Here is an 18,635-nt window from a genome sequence, read left to right as displayed (position 1 = left end):
ATAACCCAGCCTCTACTGACTGACACGAGGACCAAGACTCTTGGAAGACAACATGGGCAGTGATGTATTTTTCTAACTTTGAAACACTCAAAACTCTTTTCTAATTTTTTTTTAAAGCATTCATGGACTTTCTAGTTCTCCCAAAAAGCTCGTGCTTCAAACACCACACTTACAATTATTTATAGAGCGGCATTCTTCAAAACCCTCACTAGGAAGTTCTTACAACCTTGTGAGAGACACCCCTTATTTTTAATCCCAACACTCTTTCAATCTCTTTTGCTTAGATAGTTCTTGATCTTCTAAGGAGTGGCAAGAAATTTGAGAATTTGCTGTGAGGTTGAAATTCAACCAAGTCCATCCATCAAATGAGGAAATTCAATATTTTTGTTGTATATATACAATGTGTTCAATGCGCCATATAGTGGTAGATATATTGACTTATATGAAATATGATCCTGAGGTCTCAGGGCTCACACTCTAGTTAGAAAGAGAAGAAACATACATATGAAAATGGACAAAGCCTCCTTTGTGAAGAACTGAAGCAGTTAGTCCAATGCAAGGGTAAGTGAATGGAGGCTGGTGGTCGGGGCCACTTCATGGAGCCTGCAGGGCTGGGCCAGGCCACACCCATTTGTAGGGATGATCAAACTTTAGGCAGCAGGAAAAAATGAAGCTTGTTCATAGTTCATTTGTTCAGTAAACTTTTACTGAGCACCTACTAGAGACCAGGAATGTAAAAGCTGGTAGTGTTCTTGAAGATCATCCAAGGCCAACCTCCCACTGCACCATGAGAAAACCAACTTGACTATTCTTACCTGGGACTCTCAACTATGTAAAAGGTAAGTAAGTACTAGTCTACACTAAATAAAGCAGAGCTCACAAGCATGCCTTCAGCCTCCTCACCCATCACGCCCTGACTCACACCCCCCAACATTACACACTGGTAATGCCTTTCTGAGTGTTTTCGTCATGTTAGCTCAAGTGTCCAAGCCTCCGTATAAGCTGTGCTCCATGCCTAGATCAACTTTCCTAACTCTGGTTGCTGGCTAACTCCTTGTCCTTGGCCAGGATTCAACCCCATGGGCTCTTTCCTCACAGAATCTACTCCAAAGACTGAAGTGAAACTGAGTACCCTTCCTTTTGCACACACATACTTACCACTAATTTTGCCATGTTGGAATCTGAATCTTCCCCTCCGAAGTCATCTTCACCAGGGTTGCAACCTAGCCCGTCTCGTTCATCTTGCTCTAGTTTACAAATTGGTTTACATCCCTTTTCCATCCCACTGGCCTCTTCTACAACCTGAGAGGCCTCCACCCATCCCCACCCACAGCTTTGCCTGGCTGACTCACTCTAGTCGTCAGGTGTTTCCTGCACTGCTGGACCTTCCGTGACCAACCACCCCTGCCCAGTTCCCTACTTCGCACACCATGGTCCGTGATGCACAAGAGCAGTGCCACCACACCATGTAGGTTTCAGTTCACACGTCATCTCCTCAGAGAAATATTCCCTATTCTGGCAGTCATTATTTCCCACCCAAGGTCATTCTGTCTTCTGTCTTGTCCCAAATTTACATTTGATGATTCATAACTATTTTGAACAGGTTGTGGCAATACAGGTCTTCTTTTCTGGTCACTGAATTAAATGTGGCCAGGTGACTGTGTTCAGTGAATTTTAAGGGAAAGTCCACTGGGAGATGACAGAGTTCTAGGAAGAACAATTAGGGAGGGAGAGGAAGTTATCTTCTCTCCTTTTCCCCACCTCTTTCTTCCTCTGCCTTTCGGAACCATAAGAAGATGTAATGTCTGCAGCTATGGCAGCCATCTTGCAACCATAAGGCTGAGGGAAATTCCAATATGGAGGAAAAAATGGATAGAAAAAGCCTTTGTCCTTAATGATGCCACTAAATTACTGAAATCAATAACATCTGGCTTTTTAAAATAATTAAGTCTCCTTATGCCATTGTTAGGTTTTCTATTACTCACAACCAAAGTAATTTAGTTGATACTCCTAACCCCTATCTTAAGTACCATTTATTTTTCTAATATATACCACTACTCAAAATTATCGTGCTTATTAGAACACTATTGGGTTATTGTCTTCCCCCACTAGAAGCTAAGGACCTTGGGGGCAAGAACCTTGTCAGTTTTATCACTGCTATATTTCTAGAAGCTAGAATTGTGCCTGCCACTTGGTAGGAGATCAAAAATCTGTTACCCAAGTTACCCAAGTGATTGCATGAATGAATATCTCCAGTAACAACTCTGTCTCTTTTCTGTCTCTTACAGCAGACTGTGAGCTCCTTTAGATCAGAAACCCAGATTTTATTTATTTTTATTTCCCCCCAAACAGACTGCTTGAGATACAGCAGATAATTAACAAATATTTAATGAATAGTGACGTATGTTTTCTGGACCTCTCTTGGATAACGACCTTCCACTTAGGATACAATTGCCGAACATCCTATATTGGACACCTTGGTAAAAGAAGTCTAGACTGCTGTTGTGTGTGTGTGTGTGTGTGTGTGTGTGCGTGTGTGTGTATTTTAAAATTATATTTATTTATTTATTTTAGAGAACGAGAGAGAAAGAGAGAGAGAGCAGGTGGTAGAAGCAGAGGGAGAGGGAGAAGGAGAGAAGCAGACTCCACTCTGAGCTGGAGCCAGACGCAGGGCTTGATCCCACAACCCTGAGATCCTGAACTGAGCTTAAATCAAGAGTTAGACGCTCAACCTACCAAGCCACCCGGGCGGTCCTGGACTGTTGTTTTAGGCTAGTTCAGTTTACAAGAGAATGGTAAAATGGTAAAGTCTTACCTGGAAAAATAACTTAGAAATTAGACTTGTAGACCAAACTTCAGATTAAATACTTCTAGTATTGAAGAGCAGAGCCCCTCAGGAAGCAGGGCTCACAGTCTTGTTGCAGTGACATTATTCCCTGAGTGGGCTCATTTGGCTTCTTTGGGATTGACAGCTATGGTTGAGCTGTTACCTACTCATCTTGTCTTTGTAACCCAACCCGGAAAGAAATGCCTTCTCCATGTGGGCACACAAACCGATGGACCTGCAGGAATAAAGGTGCCATATGTCACTGACTCAAAGACCCCATTGAATATAAGATTCCCCTTGTTTTATGGCCCATTATGAAAAAAAAAAAAAGCAGACAATTAATCTCTAAACAATGATATAAGACTCTGAGACTGGCAGCCAAGAAAAGGAGGCAAAACCGACAAAGAATAAAATATTTATTTGGAGTCTCAGAATTACATTTGGAAGAGCACAGTTTCCAGAGTTACCAGAAAAGTGTCTCACTTGTATAGGGAAAACCCTGAGGTTTTTCTGAAAAAGAGGGATAGGGTAGTTCCACAAGTTACACAAAGAAGAAAAGAGGGAAAAAAAAGTTGCTAATTTGGTGCTGACCAGTTGAGCTACTTTCGATTACCACCTCATTGATTAATTTATTGGTGCTATCAAACAAAACTGTCCCTGGAATGTATTAATTAACTTCACTGTTGTCATTTGATCAGAATGCCAGTTGCTTTGTTGAAAGTTCATGAGCAACTGCTTTTGAAATGATTTCTGTCGTTGCCCAGCTTAAGAGCTCATTGGTGCGAAAGGAAAATGGAGCTTCAAAATGGAGTCTCTCATGTCCCGAAACCTTATACAATCCCACAGAACAATACGAGAATATATCTCAATTCCAGAGGTGCATCTCATAATAGATAAAATATAAAAATGGTAGTTTTACTTTAAAATAATAAATATAGAATTCCAAAGCCCCTCCATGCAGTGTGGTTAATCCTGCTGTGATTCACTGGCAAGGTCCTTTTATCCACAGTCCTGGATTACTAATGACATTTGCTCTCTTCAAACCACTGTTGTAACTTCTCCCCACCCCTCATGTTACCATCCTTACTTCACATTTTACAGAGAAAATAGAAGCCATCAGATGAGAACTCTATCCGCTTCTCACCTCCACCCCACACACGTTCCCACCTTCTCCTCCTTCCCTCTTGCTATGTTAGAGGAAGTGTCTGTCCTGTCAAAACATGTCCTTTCCCAGGAGTTCTATCCCTTCTCCTCAGGCTTTTTCAAGGATGACATTCCTTTAGATTTCCCATTTCCTGCCTTATCAATCTTTTCTTCCATAATGGGTAATCCCATTAATGCTCAAATATGTTCAAGTATCATCCTAAAATAAAACAACAACCCTGCTTTGTTCCCTGTGTTCCTACTGACTCTGACCTAGGTCTTCCTTCCCAGCTAACCCTCTTCTGAGAAGGTCTCCATTTCCTAACCTTTTGGTCTCCCCCCACTTCAGTTTTCTCCTCACACCACTGCAGCCAATGTAGAAAGGTCACCGATGTTCTCCATCTTAATAAATCAACCAATCAACTCTGTTCTCTTCGCACTTGATCTCCTGGCAGCACTTAACTCAGTTGACCACTTCTCCCTTTTTTGAAACACCTTTTAAAACTTACTATTTTGGTAAATACAAATATATATAAAATTTAGGGATGCATGAGTGGCTCAGTTGGTTAAGTGTCTGCCTTCGGCTCAGGCCATGATCCGGGGTCCTGGGATCAAGCCCTGCATCTAGCTCCTTGCTCAGCGAGAAGCCTCCTTCTCCCTCTGCCTGCCACTCCCCCTGCTTGTGCTCTCTCTGTCTCTCTCTCTCTCTCTGACAAATAAACATAATCTTAAAAAATAAATGAATAAATAAAATTTATGATCTTAACCATTTTTAACATTCAATAGTGTTAAGTATATTCACATTTTTGTGCAATAGATCTCTAGAAATTTTTCATCTTGCAAAACTAAAACTTAACACCCCATTTCTCCCTCTCCCCAGCCGCTGGTAACCACCCTTCTACTCTCTGTTTCTATGAGTTTGGTTCTCTGGATATCTCACATATTGTGGAATCAAACATTATTTGTCTTTTTGTGACTGGCTTACTTCACTCAGCATAATATCCTCATGGGTTATCCATGTTGTAGCTTCTGTCAGAATGTTGTTCCTTTTTAGGGCTGAGTAATATTCCATTGTGTATATATACCACATGTTTATCTGTTCATCTACCAACGGACATTTGGGTTGCTGAAATATCCCTTACTTAAATCTATGTGTTCCTCACCTTGCTATTTCCTCTCTGGTCTCTTCTCTACTGACTTGTAAGTTTCCCAAGTCCTCTCTCCTCATCCCTTGACTCACTTTCTCTTCCCCACCCACCCTACCTCTGTCCTTCCTGGAGTAGCTCATCCACTTCCATAGACTTGATCTGTGGCCATGTTTCTACTCAGCTCCACATTTGTGTGTCAGCAAGTCCTATCATTTTTTCCTCAAAATATATCTCAAATCCGTCCATTTCTTTCTATCTCCAGCCAGTCCAGGACATCTTTTCCCCTTGGCTACACTAATACAAACAATTTCACGTCATCTCCCTGATATTTCTCTTGCCCTTCAAATCTCTCTTTCAAAAGTCTCCTCAAGCATATATTCGATCATATCATTTGCTCTCTTCAAACCACTGATTTAAACTTACTTTCATTGCACTTAGAATAAAGTTCATGCTCCTCATGCACCCTGCAAGGCCTGGCTGGCCTGGGATATGTCTGTTTCTCCAATCCCATTGTGGGCCTCTCTTCCTCCAGTCCTCTCTGATCTAGACATAAGGACCCAGAGATAGAAAAGTTCCAGAAACATACTAAGCTGCTTTCACTCCAGCCATTGCATACCCTGTTTCTTCTGCCTAAGACCAATATTCATGTCTCCTTTGCTGCGCTCACTTGTCCCACTGTCTTCTTCAACACACACACACACACACACACACACACACCATTCTTCATGGGACTGGCTATTTCTCCTCTCTAGCATGCCAAGTAGACTAGGATGAAGAAAGAGAAGCACCTGGGAGAAAACCTTAAGAAGATTCCCACTCAGGGAAGTAACAAACCTGCATTTGACCGAGAGTGACAGCCTCCTTAAACCTTGTGTCCTTAGGACCCTCTCCTGCTTTACCTCAGTCCCGCCTTACTCCTCTCTCGGGTCTTAGCTCCAGGATATCTCTCAGGAAAATCTTCTTTGACCATTCTCTCTAAATAGGGACCCCCATCCATCTGCCCTCCTTCTCCATCAGCCTGAATTGTGGTACCATTTGTTTCCACTCAGTTCATTTATTCCAAGCTATAATTATTTACATATTTATTTATTTGGTGGTTGTCTGCTTATCTCCCACTTCCACAGGAAAATCAGAGCTGTACACACACAGTAAATGTTTGGTTGTTAATGCATTGAATATCCACAATTACTCATTCTCGAAAAAACACTGGTTCAAATTCTATCATCTCCGGTCACCTTCTTCTGCCTTCTGGGGGTGGAGCAGAAAGAAGAAGGGAGGAGGGTGAGAGTTGCCACAGGACTAACACGGGAAATACAGTTTCTGTGAGCTCTTCAGATTTCCAAGGGTGAACAAAAGTCAAGGATTACTAAGACCTTCTTGGAAGAAGCCAAAGAAATCTTGACATTTAACCCAATACACAACATTTAAAGGCCATCTGGTATGATATACTAACCTCATTTCTGACACAATACAACTTGTGTTTCATACATAAGAACAACAGTTCACTCTTGACAGGTCAATGGCCCAAATGACAACCCAAACAATTTACTGATCAAACAAAGTTGAGTCCGTTAGATGTGTTGTATGTAGTAAGAGAACACCACCTTGGCAGACTTAGCTGGTTTCTGAAGACAGAAGTCAGGGGAGGATATTCGTAGAGTTTTCAGGTCTTGAAAATCGGAGAATTGGTTGGGATTGGCCGGTCTACAACACGAAGACTCCACGGGATGGGAACAACCCAGCACAGGTCTCCAGCACGTCTTGATGAACAAACTGCTGTGGTCGATAATAAGCTGTTCTCTGTGGAACAGAACTTATTTTCCAGGGGTAAATATTTCCTGAAGAGCAAGCACCTAAGCTATTTTTGCTTATTTGTGTGTGTGTTACTTCACAGTGGGACAGGAAAGAATGTTCAGTTCCAATATTGTTTAACACAGGAAAGAACGTTGGTTTGAATTCTCAGCCATCAGGAAAGCTTATGTCAAGTTTTACAATGCGCCATCAATTTTAATTTCATTCCCTCTTCTTTGCCCACCCCCTCACGTTTCTTCAACTCCACCGTTTATGTGTTTGAGAACCTCGTTTCCCATTTTAATCACTAAAGAGGTTTGTACGCTAAATTGGATCACCCGGAGATCCTCTTATCCTTCTCTTCCAGCCTTATCATCTACCAGAAAATCAGCCATTGCTGCCTGTAACTTGAAGAGTCTGGTTGCTGGAAGGAATTGGGATGGCGAATGAGTCCCAGCAGGGACGTGTTTCCTTTTCATTATATTCATCAATTCACCTCAAGCCACTTCCTTGTTTTCCTTTTTAAAGGACTGGTCCTTTCGGCTGATTTCCTGTGTTAATATTTACTGGCAGCTCCAGTCCTGGTTCACTTCCAGATGCACCTCCCAATGCCTTCATTCAGCGTGATGGCTGTCCTTGCCTGGGATCCTACGGGTCCGGGTCTCAAGGGACGTCTTCCAGAAGCACCCACGTCCTTAACTTCTCAGGAGCTGCTGGACTCGTGGGAAAACATTGCTGACTTGTTGACTATGGAAGTCCTCCCTCAGATTAAACAAGATTGACTCTAAAGAAGGGTCACAACCAACAGTTAGTACAGGTGGCTATAAGGGCAAGAAGGGGTAATGCTAAACATACCACTTTTTAAACGCATATAATGGGAGAGTTTGAATAGCCCTTCAAATTCAAGTTTTCTAATTTTTCATTTGAAGGAAGATCCAATGATGTAATAAAATCTACTTAAGCTCCCCGAGATGGGGAAAACAAGGCCAGGTTAGAAACCAGATCTTGATTCCTATCTCCTAGTCCAAGAGTAGAAACAAATTCCTCAGTAGTGAGTAAAAATACTGACATGTAACCTAGATTTTCCTCCTTGCATTGTCTGTAGATCCTGTCTTGCAAAACTTTTTGTAAGAGAGAGTTTTAGTTCTTATTAATTCAATTTAGTGTCATAGAGGTGTCTAGGGGGTCCTCAAATAGTAATTATTAAAACAGGCTGTAAAGACACATCAAACCCTTAAACCTATAGGAAAATCAGGTTTGTGCATGTGTGCATTCTTCTGAACCAAAATAACTGTGGAGGGATCCTCAAACCACTGCACCAGAGTTTGGTTCTCTAAAAGGCACATTTATGCCTAATCCATCACCCACCAGCTATGAAAACCCGGCCAGTTATAATCTCTCCTTTCCTCAGTTTGCTCATCTGTAGATGGGGACGTGGCCGACAGCTGCTTGTTCATCCAATATTTATACTCTGTTTTCCTTTTTTAACAAGTTCTGTCTGATCTTTTTCAGAGTTGCGATGGGCTCCGTTAAAATGCATGCATTCCAAGAGACCCTCGCAACTAGAGCTGGGGATGTGACCAAGCTCTGGTCAATGAGATGTTAATTGAAGTCACTGGGGGAGGCTTTTGGAAAAGGTCCTATTTTTTCCCATTAAAAGAAAGGGAAGTCAGGGGAGCAGATTCTGCAGGCATAGGAAAGAAGGCATTCTCAGCATCTATCTGGGATTCAGATGCAATACCTTTTCTGTAAAATCAAGAATGAAAACCATAAGCTAAGGATGGCAGAACAGAAATGGAGGAAGTTGTGGTTCTCAATACCTTCTTTGAGCAATTTACACAAGTGCTGGGCTGACTGCCTCCTGCTTTATGACATTATAAGAAAAAATTACACTGTACTGTGGTTTTGGGGTGTGTGTGTGTTTACATGCAGACAAATACGGGATTTGATATTACCCTCCTTAAAGGACTGTCAGAGTTAATCCATTTAAAATGTCTTCCAAGGGTACCTGGCACATTCTAAGGCCTTATGAGCATTAGCTATCTTTACTACCATTCCTACTACCATTACTATCACTAATTCTCCCGTCACTTTACTGGCGTTATATAGCTCAGAGCATATGTGCCTTGTGGGGCATGAGTGAAACAGAAGGAAAAACTAGAAAAGCAAATACAGATCACACTGGGATGTGCTCTAAATATCAGGCATCAAAGCTTGTGAATCTAATCTGTCTTCACAAGGGTCTAGAAGAACAGAAAGTTTTCTAGCAGACTGTTAGCCTTAGGAATTCACTGTCTCACGATGAAGAATTCATCCTCATAAGAGAAAAGCTCTCCTGAGATGGAAGAGCCTCATGTGGAACAATGCACGAGGGTCAGAAGGAGGGGTGAGTAGAGCAGAGCATTAGCTTACTTCTCTCTATTATTCTCTCATTAGGTCTTTTTTTTTTTAAGGTTTTATTTATTTAAGTAAGAGAAAGAGAGCATGACCAGTGGGGAAGAGCAAAGGGTGAGGGAGAAGCTGACTCCCTCCTGAGCAGGGAACCCTGCATGCAAGGACCCCGTGAAGGGCTCCACATGGTTCTCAATCCCAGGACCCCAGATCATGACCTGAGCCAAAGGCAGACACTTAACTGACTGAGCCACCCAGGCGTTCCTCTCATTAGGTCTTCTCTAGTCTCACTTTCTTCTTTCTGCCTCACCATGGGTGGGTATTAATGGATTTGTATTAGTGTCATCTATTGCTATGGCTACCATAGATTTATCACCCAGGGTAAACCAGGAACGGAGGCTCAGCTTACTTGGAGCCCATGCAGACTGATGTAAGCCTTGTGAAGAGAGAAGTAGGGAGTATAAATTGGTACAATTTATACTCTGGCTCTGGCTACATGTATTTAAAGCATTAAATATCTTCAAACCATTAACTCAGCTGGATGTGCCACTTTTAGGTCTTTATCTTAAGGATAAGAGATGTATCTAAATATTCATGTAAATTCATGTAAAAGAAGATTTGTCACAGCCTTGTAATAAATGAAAAACAGAAATTTATGTAAATGTCTAACAATCCAACAATTAAATTTGTTAAACATATGTTAGGGTTTATATGATGGAATATTACATGTAATATAATATTGTAAATGTAAATTCATGTTTTGAGAATGTTTAATGATGTAAAAAATATTAATAAAATATCAAGTGATAGAATATCCCATATGTATCTATGCCACATGGATATATACTTAATTTTTTTAATATTCGTAATTGTTGTCTCTTTTCCAGTTACTGTGTTTGTGGGAAATTTTTTAGACTCCTATTTTCCAAGTTTTTACAATGCAACATTTTCTAAATAAAAAAGAGTGCAAAACAAAAACATTCAGTCAGGATTTAGTTCAGAAAACAGAAGCAACTCTTTGTATACCAAGTGTGGAGGGTTTTAATCTAGGAAATGAGAGGTTTCCACATCTGTTGGAAGGGCTAGGGGAGCAACAGATAACTAGGAAGTTATCTCCGAAAGGCTCAGCCCGCACCTGCAAAGCTGGTGGCACCAGAGATCACAGAGTCTACAGGAAGCCCTGCCGCCTCTGACTGCACTCTAGGGATGGAAGGGGCAGGAGGGAGAAGCGCCTAGAAAGACGTAGCTCCGCGGGAAGCAATCCAAGGCCCAGGCTGAGCCCGTGACTCCCAGGCAGCCTGCAGTGCAGGAGTGCAAAGGCGCCCCTGCCAGCCCCGGGGCCTCTGCCTCTCCATCTGCAGGCCGCCCCCCATGTACCTGCAGTGCCAGCAGCGGAAACGCCATATAATAAAGTTAAAAAAAAAGAATAAAAAGTGTCTGAAAGAAAATGCAAAAACAACAAAACAGTTTTGAAAGAGATAACACTGTGAAAATGTTCCCTTATCTCGAACTTCCCGTTTGGGGCACTCCAGTCCTGAGGTTCTACTGGGGGACTCCTGGGAGTCTCTAGAAAGGTAGTGTCCAGTCGGCCAGGCCAGCTATTTATTATACATGAAATAATAAGCAAAGCGTTCTCTGTTCCGTTTTTTTTTTTTTTTTTAAACCTCAGAGGATCATGCAGATGACAAAGGAATTGTAGGACACCCTGAAGTCTCAACTCTGACAGAATCCCATGAATACATCACTGCTCAAACTGGGAATGATTTTTTAAAATACACCCCCTAAAAACGCACTTTCTCTCACTTGTGAACTGAATTGCTCCCCTGAGGCCTTGCCGACATTACACCCAACAGGAGGGAAGGGGACTGGGGTATAGGAACATTTCAGTCCGTCTGACAGGAAGCAGAGAGCCTGTAGTAGGACGCACAATCATCTCTCTTCCCCACATCGTAGATGTCCATGTAGATGTCCTCGTCTCTGGAGCCTGTGGATATCTTCCCAGAGGCGGCAAACAGGATTTTGCCGATGTGGGAAGTTAGAACCTGTTAGAACCTTGAGACGGGGAGGTTAGCCAGGATTCTCAGGATGAGCGCAGTGGCATCCCAAGGGCTCTTCAAAGTGGGAGGAGGAGATGGAGACGTCGGGGTCACAGACAGATGCGACAGCACACGAGGGTCGGGGGAGCCAATGTGAGGACGGACCCCAACACTGCTGGCTTTGAAGACAGAGAAAGGGAGTCAAGAAGCACAGGCAGGCTGTACAAACTGTAGAAAAGCAAGGAAAAAATGCTCCCCCAGAACCTCCAAAAATGAACTTGGCCCTGCTGACACCTTGATTTAATACAGTGAGACTTCTGATCTCCAGCGTGTAAGATACTACTTTGTTTTTATGCTGCGAGTTTGTGGTGATCACTGAAGCAATGGGAAAGGAATACAGAGCCCTTCTCCTTCTGGGACAGGAGGGGCCTGAGAGCAAGGCAAGACATGAGATACACGAACCTTCTTAAATCTATACTTGCCTGGGAAGCAAAGGGCGGAGGGAAGCAAGGGGCTCAGGAGCACACAGCTACCCTTGGGACCCAAGAATGAAGGATGAAAGCCCCGTTTCCCCCCACATGTCATGGGGAATTTCAAACTAACCCCAGGGGTCTCATGGGGTGCCCGGCCTGGCTTAATGTTGAACGAAGACAATAAATAGTAAAAGCAAAGGAAATAAGCGTGTAGTGAGCTCAGCGTCGAGAACCTCTCTCTTCCCCTGCCTGGGCATAACTTTACCCAGAAATCTGTGGATGCCTTAGTTGGGGGAAGCTTCAAGAACTGTTGGAAAAATCAGCATGAGATGAGGCAGTGCTGCAATCAGACCTGTTCTGGGACATTTGGGGAGGAACCAAGTGTGCTATCAATGTGATGCCATGAGAATCTCGTCAGGATGTACAGCACCTCAGTGGACATGGGATCCATGAAGATATTGCCATGGGGACCAATGAAGACTCAAAGGACAGTGCGATGACCTGAGGTTCACCTCCTCCTACTACCAAGATGAATCTAATTTCCCTGCACACAGATACCACACTAAGAACAAAGAACTTTGAGGGGAGGAAACAGCTTAAGAACTTTAATTGCTACTTTATATACATATAATGCAAGCCATCTAAAATTGTTGCCTTTGAATGATAAATTTTGTCTTTTTTTTCCTGCCATCAGTGGGAATAAGGGCTTTAGATCAAGATAGAATCAAGTAAGCACAAAGCATTTTTACATTACACATATATTGACATATGCAATGGACTAAAATATACATTATCTTTTTTAAAGATTTTATTTATTTGACAGACGGAGATCACAGAGAAGCAGGCTCCCTGCTGAGCAAAGAGCCCGATGTGGGGCTTGATCCCAGGAACCTGGGATCATGACCCAAGCTGAAGGCAGAGGTTTAGCCCACTGAGCCACCCAGGTGCCCTCTGTGTATTAAGTCTTGAATGATTATTTATTTATTTATTTAGGGGAGAGAGAGAGCACAAGTTTGGGGGTAGGGGCAGAGACAGAGGAAGAAGCACCCAGACGCCCCTAATATATACATTATTTTCTTTCATTCTTCATTTCCTTCACTGCTACCGTGGGATAGGTGATATACTTCATCAGATTAAGAAAATGGTTCCTTCTACATCTGAATACTTTCATGTGCCACGATGCTTTTGTCACACTCCAGGACCTCTATCACTATGAAGAATCTCTAGTTCTGTCACTTGCTCAAAATAATGTCTAAGTCTTGAGCGCTTATCAACTGATACTCAGGGAATCGTTCTCCTCCCTGAAGTGCCCTACAGATGGCTGACTGCGGTCTGCCAGTTATGGAAAGAGCTGTCTGATATCTCACTCCATCCTTCCACACCATGGGTACCACCTCTACACACTCTGATGACCCTGCCCTCTCTGCAATACTATTCTTCCCTGCTTCTGCGACCCTGTAGTCCTGTCATCACCATGATACAGATACTTTAATTCCTTTTTCTCTTTGGAGAGAAAGTCATTTTAGGCTTAGTTTGAACTGAAAATAGATTTGCTTTTTCAGATATAGTCATAGCACCATGGACTCTCCAGCGACTGCCTGCTCTGGGCTGTCATGCCAGACTTCAACTCTACACTAGTACACTAGGCTCCTGGGGAGAAGGCAGAAGTGGCAAAATAAGAGATGCTTTATCAGAAGCTCCATAAGCAGCCCAGAGCACAAACTCGCGATTTTGTTGAGTTTTTCTTCAGTGCCCATGGAGATTTGTTCTCTTTGGCCAGGTTCATACAGAATACACAGCAGGACAAAATGGAGAAACAAGCAGCTCCCAGAAAAGCAAGGACAGACAACTGCAGATACGTGTTAGAAGAGCTGAAGAACCCGTACAGCAACCCGGGGTTCAGAGGAATCTTCTTCATGGTCTCTACAAGCAGGAGAAAGATGGTTTGGTTGCTGCTGTGAAAGATGGTTTTGGTTGTGACATGATCATTTGCTCAGGGATGCTCAGGGAAAAAATAAATACAAAGTGCTCAGGGCCCTCCTTTCTCTCTCTGAGTATGAGAAGAGGGAAAGGCTTTAAGCTATAGGCGTAATTTTTTTAAAAATCTCCTCAGATATCAGGGAAGAGACAAGTTGAATGATTTGCATATTCACACAGCTACTAATTTTTTAGAGCTAGTTTTCAAAGACCGAACTCTCGGATTCCAAGGCCTCAGTTCTTTTCATTCTATCATGCGGAATCCAGCAGAAATGGCTGGGCTAGGAAAGGGTGGTGCTTGTATCCCACTTCTGCGGGAATTCAAAGGGCCGGAGCCCAAGGATTTTATTTGCCCCTTCTACAAGTCTTTGTGGTTTACGCAGAAGCAGCTGAGCTTTGACTGCCATCTAGCGGTCATTTCTTTATGGGAGCCAAGCAAGGCTTTTCTTTCCCTCCTTGCCTGAAAAAGGCATGAAATCCACTTACGATTGCAAAGATGTACACTAAGAAACAGAGAATGTTCTTTAAAATTTTATGTGTGACCACAACACACAAAGAAATCTAAACAGACTATGAGAGTCCATGAAAATAGACTTTTGTAAATTATCTAGTCTAACTCCTGCACTGATGAAAACGCTTGGTAATGTAAAGGATTACAAAGACTGGACGAACAGAAGAATTCCCCAATTCAGGCTTCTTCTTTCCCGCATATTATCTATGTAGGGCTAGCATACCGTCAAGAACACAGACTTCAAAACATGTCTGGCTTTAGCTACATCTCTTCTAGCCCAGCAGCTTTGGTCAAGTTGCTTAACCTCTCAAACCTGTTTCTTCATCTGTGCAGGATAACAATAGTGCCTATTAAATAAAATTTCTGAGATACAGGATAGATGACAGACAAATGTTACTTGCAAGAGTGCTTGGAACATGGTAAGCACAATGCAAACACTAGCTCAGTATTTGACATTGACGTCTATTTTGAGTAAAGATACATTTCCTGTTACCCTTAGGGTAATTAAACTGACCACGTAGGGGCGCCTGGGTGACAGAGGCTTCTATTTGCAGGATCAAGCCTTTGTTTTAGGATGTTTTACGCATCTTAATATAGCACAAGCCAGGTGGCTCAGTGGGTTAAGCCGCTGCCTTTGGCTCAGGTCATGATCTCAGGGTCCAGGGATCGAGTCCCGCATCAGGCTCTCTGCTCAGCAGGGAGCCTGCTTCCTCCTCTTTCTCTACCTGCCTCTCTGCCTACTTGTGATCTCTGTCAAATAAATAAATAAAGTATTAAAAAATATATATATAGCACAAGCCATCTTAGAAGGTCCTTGTGTGTCCTGTGTCTGATTACTCACCTTTGAACGCCTGTCAGTTACTTGCTGACTAGCTGGGGAGGAGCAGAGGGAGGAACTGCAGCTTTAATTCCATCTGTTACCTAAACACCCTCTCATCAGAGCTGTTTTCTGTCCTAAGAGCAGGTCTCCCTCCCCTTGGTTTTCAGCCTTCAAATTAATAGTTACAGTTAGTGTGGCTTCTCTTTTAGTTCCACGTCCCCTGCCATTCTGCTGTACAGGATTTGGGCCCAAGATGATCAGATAAACATTTCAGAGGAATCTACATTTGACAAGGGTCTAGGGAGGCTCCTGTCGGTCTTCAGGCTGTCCCTCATTTTGTTCCAAACCTCAAAGCATTTGGGAGGTTATTTTTTTTATTATTATTATAAATTGTGGTTGTTTCCTTATTGCAGAGTGATGCTTTCATTTTACATCTCTTCCTTAATCTATTAAATCTATTTTTCATCTTATTTGTTTTTAGTCCATTTCAAGGGAGATGAGAAGTAAAAATGTCATTGCTCTGTCATATCGGATTGTATTTGCATTCTGTTCAATTACTGTTTGAGAAATAATGAAATGTTAAAGGAAGTAATTTTCTTCACTGAAGGATTAAGTTACTCAGGACACTTTTTAAAAATGAGTTTTACTTTTAATAACTTTATTCACACAATTTTTTAGGAACTGAAATGCAGCTAATAAAAAACACTTGCAACCCAACAGGAGAAGAATACCACCCAATAGCTGCAAAATGAAAACCACAACACCTTCTGTGATAGAAAAGATTATTGGCTCTATACAAAAAATACTGATACCTATTTCTAAATTTATTTTCCTTATATACAGGCATATTCACAACGAAAAGTTTTAGTGGCAAAATGAAAGCAATAATGTTTAGTAGTCAGAAACAAATTTTAACACCAAGGCCCAGTCTACTCTCTAAATCTTAACTGGCAAGTAATAAAGCTGAATAGATTCGAGTTCAAGTGCTATTTGCTTTTATTTCCTAGAATAAGACTAAACCTGTAAATTCTATTTTCATATAAAACCATCTGCACAGAGATTGGATTGTTCAACCTCTGCAATGTCCCTTCAAATGCCAAAATTCTATAATCCAAAAAACAATGACATAGTTTTGGAATGTTGGTGAGGTTCTATAGTCAACCACCAAGAAAGTCTCTTCATTAAAGCTGTGTTTGTACAAAAAGGGTTTTTACTAAAGCACAGAGACAAGAAAGAGCTGCTGCCCTGGGACTGTGAGGAGCCGCTGATTTTCTGTGCTTTGCGGTGGGGGAAGTAAAGATAAGGGAGAGTTCAGAAAGATTTTCACATGCTAAAGAAGACTCACAGGATACTGAGGGCCCTGCAGTTTGTCAAGCCTTCAAACCAAGGCTGTTTTTCCCTCTAGCAAAGCATTAACATTAGGTCAGTCAGGAGCTTCCTGGCTGAACATTACACTCTGACCACCTCAAGGATTTGTCAGTGGGGTGCGGGTTGTAAGGACATTTAATTTTATCTATATTTCCTTCTGCCTTTATTTCCCACATCAATAATAATAAAAAATAAAATTCTGTAATCCAAAACTTCACCATCCTGTGCCTGGAAGGCTTAATTTATGCCTGGTATTTATCAAGTGCAGTAAGAAGCATGTAGAAATTTTCAAACTACATTTGTAACTTAAATGACTTGCCACATTTTTTTTCTATATTACTTCATACTGGTGTCTTATTCCTTTTCTATAATTCAAATCCTCCAGTGGATTTCTAAAAAGCCTACAGCTGTGTATGTGGCGTATTTTCATCTAGAGTACATGGGACTTGATGTCTTCTGGACTCTGGTTTTTTGATTTTACCAGGACTTCCAGTTGTGACATCAGAAACCCAAAAAATTTAAGAGGGAGTTTATGCTTAAGAAACCAAGCAGTGGATGGATAGCTGTGATTTAGGAATGACTGTAATCTGTTTTAAACCCTTCAGGATTGTTTCCGTCTCTTAATGCTCTATTTAGAGATCTGTTCTTCCAAATCACAGGTTTTTCCAGATGACAGACTATTAACTGAAAGCGCTCCCATGCTGAGACCAGTGCTTTCTGTTTCAAAAAAAAAAAAAAAATTTTTTTTCTTTCCAATTTTTAAAATCTCAGTCTCTAAGTCAGGAACTCAATTTGGGCAAAGTACTCTCCAGTAGTCAGGGAGGCAGAATCTTTAAGATGGTAGCAGTTCTATTTGAATATAATGCAAACATAAGCTGTTACCTTCCCCAAAAGAATGAGCTGGCGTATTCAAAAACAGAGGGAGAAGAAGTACTGCGCCCTTCTTTTAATCTTATCCATCTAGTTTACATCGTGGCGGAGTAGAACAGAAGCTTCCAATTAAAAAAAAAAAAAATCCACTCTGTGCCTCTGTAACATACTTCGTAAAAAATCATTTCAAATTATCCCAATAAACCTTTGAGGCAGAAATGATCATGTCATAGTTCCAGGGAAAAATAGACTCATAAAGGTTCAGTAAAAGTCACATGGATCTAGAACTTTTAATGGCTTTCATTTTATTATTTACATTGTTTCCCTTATTTGGAAAACTCCAAATAACAGAATTTTCATCATACTTTGCAATAAATATATGCTGATGTTAATGAAAAATAACTAATAAAGACCAACAAAACTGGCAATACTATTCTTTATTGTTTTTCTTTTTGAGGGAGAAGCATGCTTTTTTACAGCACCTGTAAACAAGTCAGTGAAGTATACTATTTTGAGTGTCCCCACATATATATATTATTATTAATTTTCCTCTTTTTGGAATGTTAGAATACCACAACACCAACTGCATTACATAATAGTTACTGAAGGCAAGTCAGGCGAAAACAAGGGTAGAATTTTATGGCTAAAAATATTAATAGCAGCAACTTTTAAAAGATGATTTTATTAAATCAAGTCATTGCACTTGGTCATTTTATTGCTACAGCAAAACAAGGCCATTACATTTTTAACGCTTCTCGTTTCTGATTTAACTGATTGTCTTATTCTGTTCATACATTTCAAGTTTAAATGCATGCATAAAATGTTTACCAACAACTCAAGAGAGCACTTGGGTTTTTATTTTTTTGTTTTTTTGTTTTTTCCTGTGATCACAGTAAAGCATAAAAAAGAGAACCCCTATTCTTTTCCTATCTTCAAACTTAGATTTTGTAAAGAGGTAACAGCTTTATAGTAAGACCAACCACTAAAGCTTAGTGGTCACACACAAGCACACACACACACAATACTTCCAGTATTGAAATACAAGTAGGAAAACTAGTAATAGGTGTTTCAAAGAATAGCAAACTTGAAAAATACATTCACTAATAATTTGGCAATGACAGATTCCACGCTGTTCCTCTCTAGTCTGCCATTTATACTCACGCATAGAAAAAAAACAATGATTTCTCCCCAAATAAAGACTATTATCATTATATACCATTTTGTGATATGAATTTCATGAATAAAAAATAATAAAATTCCCATATCAAGAGCAAATACTG

The sequence above is a fragment of the Mustela lutreola genome, chromosome 6, assembly GCF_030435805.1.
Source record: "Mustela lutreola isolate mMusLut2 chromosome 6, mMusLut2.pri, whole genome shotgun sequence".
Taxonomy (NCBI): domain Eukaryota; kingdom Metazoa; phylum Chordata; class Mammalia; order Carnivora; family Mustelidae; genus Mustela; species Mustela lutreola.
This window is presented reverse-complemented; position numbering follows the sequence as displayed.